Source organism: Vulpes lagopus, chromosome 5 (assembly GCF_018345385.1).
Source record: "Vulpes lagopus strain Blue_001 chromosome 5, ASM1834538v1, whole genome shotgun sequence".
Classification (NCBI taxonomy): Eukaryota; Metazoa; Chordata; class Mammalia; order Carnivora; family Canidae; genus Vulpes; species Vulpes lagopus.
Genome location: NC_054828.1, coordinates 7826897 through 7832331, shown reverse-complemented (window position 1 = coordinate 7832331; position 5435 = coordinate 7826897).

The following is a 5435-nucleotide window of genomic DNA, read 5'->3' as shown; positions in this document are numbered from 1 at the left end:
GGTCGGGCCCCGCAGAAAGCGTTGGGCTTCTTTCCTTTAGATCACATTGGCACGGAAGCCCTATGAGGGCAGGAACTGTGACGTCCTCCCTGTCCCCTCCCCCAAAGGTCTTGTAAAATAATTGCAGGAAAGGCCAGGCAGAAGGGGGTGGTGGTGGAAAAGAGCACCCAGCCTGCAAACCAGTGTTGCAGGGGAGTTAATCCCACCAGTGTATGGGATTGGGTAAGAGAGGAGACCAGCTAGGAGGCTTCAGTGGAATCCAGGGGAGGGATGATGGTGGCCTGGATTTAAGTGGTGGCAGTGGGCCAGAAAGAAGGGAAAATATTTGACATAGGTTTTGGAGAATTAATGGGATTTGCTGACAGATTGAAAGGACAGATGGAGAGGGAGGAATGAAGAAGTTCTAGTGGTTTAGTAGTGCTGTGTACCGAAATGGGGGAAACTAGAAGAGAAATAGGTATGGGGTAAGGGAATAAAGTGTTCTGTTTTGTGGTTTATGATGCAATGTCCAGTTGTCATCTATAAACATGGGTATATGGGTCTGGAGCTCAGATTTGACAAACACATGGGCTGGGGATGTGAATTTGGGGCATATAAATGGTATTTACTGCACTAAAAATAAAAGACCTCACTTATGATGGGAAGTAAAGAGGAAAAAAAGCAGGCCCAGGGCAGAACCCTAGACAATGCAGATACTCCGGGTTCTGGTAGAGGAGGAAAGCCCTGCAAGGGGGAGACAACTGGCCAGAGAGGCAGGAGGAAGACCAAAGGGATCTCAAGAAAGGATAGCATTTCAGGAAGGATGGAATGATGGGTTGTATCAGATGCTGCTGAGAGAAGAGAGGTGTGTGGCTGTACATCCAAGGAGTTGTATGTGAACTTGACAAGGCAGTTTTGGTGGAGCGTGGGGACAAATGGAGAAGCAGAAGTGGAAGTAGTATGTGCAGACAAGTCTTTCAAAAGATTGGGGGTGGAATAGCACAATGAGGGGGACAGGAGGTGGGTTCAAGGGATTTATCTGTATAGTTTGGGTGACACAAAAGCACATTCCTGTTGCTACTGGGAATGACCCCATAGAGGAGAGATGAATGACCCCAGAGAGAGAGAGACAGAGAGAGTGAGAGTGACTCTCAGAAGGGAGGACCTGAAAAGAGAGGGGTATATGAAGTCCATGTACAAAGGTGCAACTCCTACCAGCCAAAAAGGATACCTGTGCTACAGCATGAGATGCAGGCCCAGGAGCTCTGTGCCAGAAGGAATGGCCACATGGTTCCGGTGGCCACTGGCCATGGTTCTGGTTGCTTAGCAACCTGTGTTTAGTAAGATGTTTCAACTGAATTCCTAATTAACGGTCATTTCAACTTATGCTAACGGTTCCTGTCCCAGGGGTCCTCATTCTGCTTCTTTCCCTCTCCCAAAGTCTGGTACTTCTGACTCTTTTGCTGAAATGCTCTGAAACTGGAAAGCTCAAATTTCTACTTTCTTGAACTGTTGATAATATGTATGCATGAGGATGTGAAACTTGGGGACTCTCACTCAGTCTTAAAGGGAGGATGCCAAAGAATGCAGGGTATAGATATCTGGTTCAGAGCCCTCCAATGACCTCCAACCGCCTTCTTGGCCTCTTCCCCACAGGCATCTCAGGCTAAGCAGAATCCTTAATACCTTTTATTCAGCCACCCAACCTCATCCATCCTACAGTTTTTAACTATTAGAGAACATGCTCCCAGCACCTACCCATTTGACATGTCTTCCCAAAGTCATTCTGGATTCCTCACTCTACCCACTCTGTACAATTAATTACAGCCTTCAACACACTTCTCAAAAATTCTACTTTTCTGCATGCCCTCTGAGTCTGCCCTGGTCCAAGCCACAATTATCCTTCATCGGGATCATTACAAGAGATCTCTAACTGCTGCTTCTCTCAACCCACCTCCAATCCATTCTTCACCCTGCAGCCAGAGTGTGGTCTTTTAAAGCATAATCAAATCAATTCACTTACCCTGCTTAAAACCTTCAAAGGTTTCCCATTCTTCCATTCTCTTATTAACTGGAGCTGTTTGCCATCCTCCCTAACTCTGTGTCACTGGAATTCCTTTCCCCCAGCAACCTTCCTACCCTAACTGGCTACTTCTCATCCCCTTCTAGGTGCTCTCTTCCCTACTCCATCACAGCACCCTGCCAAGTGCCTTCTCAGCTGAACCAGACGAGATCGGGCGCGTTCAGGGTGGTATGGCCGTAGACTTCTCAGCTGAACCAGATGTCTCCCTGTCAGAGGCAGTGAACTCCATGTGGATGGACAAGAGATGTTCACCTGTGTCTCCCCAGAGCCCAGTACTGTCTGGCAGGCAGTAAATACATACTTGAGGATTAGCATGACTTGATATAAGCAGATTCCCTGCAAGTGAGGTTTATGGTTGTACTTTTTTTTTTTTTAAAGTTGTCTCTATGCGGGATCCCTGGGTGGCGCAGCGGTTTGGCGCCTGCCTTTGGCCCAGGGCGCGATCCTGGAGACCCGGGATCGAATCCCACATCAGGCTCCCGGTGCATGGAGCCTGCTTCTCCCTCTGCCTGTGTCTCTGCCTCTCTCTTTCTCTATGTATGACTATCATAAAAAAAAAAAAAAAAAAAAAAAAAAAAAAAAAAGTTGTCTCTATGCCCAACATGCAGCTTGAACTCATGACCCCAAGGTCAAGTTGCATGCTCTACTGACTGTACCCATGGTTGTATTTTTATAAATATTAATAAAAGATCAAGCAACTCATAAAAGGGATTCTTCTTGGCTGTTTTAATCTTCTAGTTGCTGTCCTTCTTGTGTCCAATAGGATGATGACTACCATTGACTGTGCCCAATATGTGGCAGGCACTGCACGTTTCTTACTTCTAATTCTTTTTTTTTTTAAGATTTTGTTTATTCATTAGAGAGAGAGAGAACACAAGTGTGGGGGGGCAGAGGGAGAAGGAGAAGCAGACCCCCCACTGAGCAGGGACCTCAACACGGGGGCTCGATTCCTGGACCTTGAGATCATGACCTGCACCAAAGGCAGACGCCCAACCAACTGAGCCACCCAGGTGCCCCTCTTACTTCTAATTCTTATAACAACCCAATGAGGCAACCCTGTTATTTTTACTGTACAAAGTAAAACCTACACTCTTTATCATGCTTGATGTTGAGTCTTGTTTATTCCATATTCCACTTGAAATCATGAAAATTTTCAAGTTGAATGAAAGTAACAATCCAGTTTACTTGATGAAGAAGGTGAAGCCCGGAGAAGGAAAGCCCAAGTCTCCTCATGAAGGAACTGGGCCTAGAACCCTGCTGGTGGTAAAACAAAACAGTTCACACACACACAAAGCAAAAAAACAAAAAAAAAAAAAAAAAACCCACAAACAGTTCACAAGAGTCAGAGGAGCAAGCTACCTAATCCAGCACTCTGACTTTAAGAAGGTTGGAATCCTTAGACTTATTATCTATCTCTTTAGCACCTAGTAGATGCTAGGCTCTGTTCTTGGCTCGGGAAACAGAGTAGAGAACAAGACAAAGTCCCTGCCCTTATGGGGCTTACATTCCCCCCATAGTGGTGGGGGAAGACAATAGTGGTGCGAGATAGACAATAAAGAAATAGACAAGTGAAGAAGATAATTTCAGACAGGAACAAGTATTATAAAGAACTGTAAATTGGGTGAAGGGATACTGAGTGAGGGGAAAGAAAAGCTATTCTAAATAAAGTTCTGAGGAGGTGACTTTGAACTGAAATTTGAGAAATGAAGAACCATCTCTGAGAAAAGCCACAGAAAGAATGCCCCACAAAGAGCATCAAGTGCAAAGGCGTTAAGGCGAACTCAAGCTTGGCAGTCAAGAAGTGAGTGGATGGATGCAGTGAGAGGTGGAGAGGGTAGCACAGAAGCAGGGTTTGTACTTTTTTTTCTAAAATTTTATTTATTCATGAGATACACATGAGAGGCAGAGACACAGGCAGAGGGAGAAGCAGACTCATTGCGGGGAGCCTGATACAGGACTGCATCCCAAGACCCATGGTATCATGACCTGAGCCAAAGGCAGACGCTCAACCACTGAGTCACCCAAGTGCCCAGTACAGCAGCTGGTTGAAGAGAAAACTGGGGCCAGGTCATTCAGGGGCTTATGGAATGTTTGAATCTTTTTGAAAGCGCAGGGGGAAGCTAATGGAGGTTTTAAGCAAGGGGATGAACATGATCTGGCTTATGATTTAAAAGATCACCTGTATGGATTAAAGAAAGTGAAAAGTCAAACAGGGACCTGTTTGAGGCCTATTGTGCTGGACTGGTGGCTTCCATGAGTGTGATAGTGGAGGAGGAATTCAGGATACATTTTTGCTGTAGAACCAACAATACTGGTTGATAGCATGAATAGGGGGTTGGTGGCAGAAGGGGTTAAAGAAAAGAAAAATCAAAGACTTTCACATCTATGTGGTGGACCTCAAATTTAGAAATATTTTTAACATATATTCAGCCTCCATTTATTACATTTAGATTCTTTTGTTTCTTTTGTCTATTTTTTTCAGTTTATTTTTTTTAAATCTCTACACTCAGTGGAGCTCCAACCAATGACCCTAAGATCAAGAGCCTCAAGATCCTCTGACTGCGCCAGTCAGGCGCCCCTACATTTAGATTCGTTTTTTTTTTTACATTTAAAATGTAAAATGTAAAAAATAAAATGTAAAATTTTTTTTTACATTTTTTACATTACATTCCTAATTCATTAGAGCACCGCATAGCACAGGGAAAGAACCTGTACTAAACCTTAAATTCCAATTCTTAGGTTCCAATTCCAACCTTAAATCCCAATTCCAAAGAGCCACGGATTCATCTTTAATAGGATGATGGGCTGTCTCCAGATTTGAGCTGTTGTGTAAAAAGCTCCACCAGAGCACCTAGAACTGAGTGTTCTAGGAGGTTGTGAGACATCCAAATTGAGGGAGGCAGAGTGCCTCATACTCGAGGTTTGATTCAGGGGATGATGATGGAGGGACAATGTTACAAGATTTTGGGCATGTGTGGCATTTACAGCACTGGGCATAAGAGCAATCCGCTTTCTGCCCGAATTGGAAATGCGTTTCTTTGCAAGTCCTCTTGGCCCAAGGGCACCTTAAAATTCTTCTAATCTGTCATTCCTGGTGCCTAGAACAGCACCTATCGTACGTGCTCAAGAATTGTTTGCTAAAGAACGGAGTAGGGCTGAGAGGTGGAGGTTAGCGCAGAGAAACGAGGTCTGCCGCGGTGCCTCAGGGATTTTCACATCGCTATAGCAACGCACCCTTCCACGCGCACCCACAGGGGAACTACAAGTCCCACAAGTACCCGCGGCTTCTCCGTCCCCCCCGGGGCTGGGGCGCGGGCGAGCGCGGAACCGGCTTTCCTCTTTCCTGCAACGTGATTGGCCCGCGGCTCTGGGA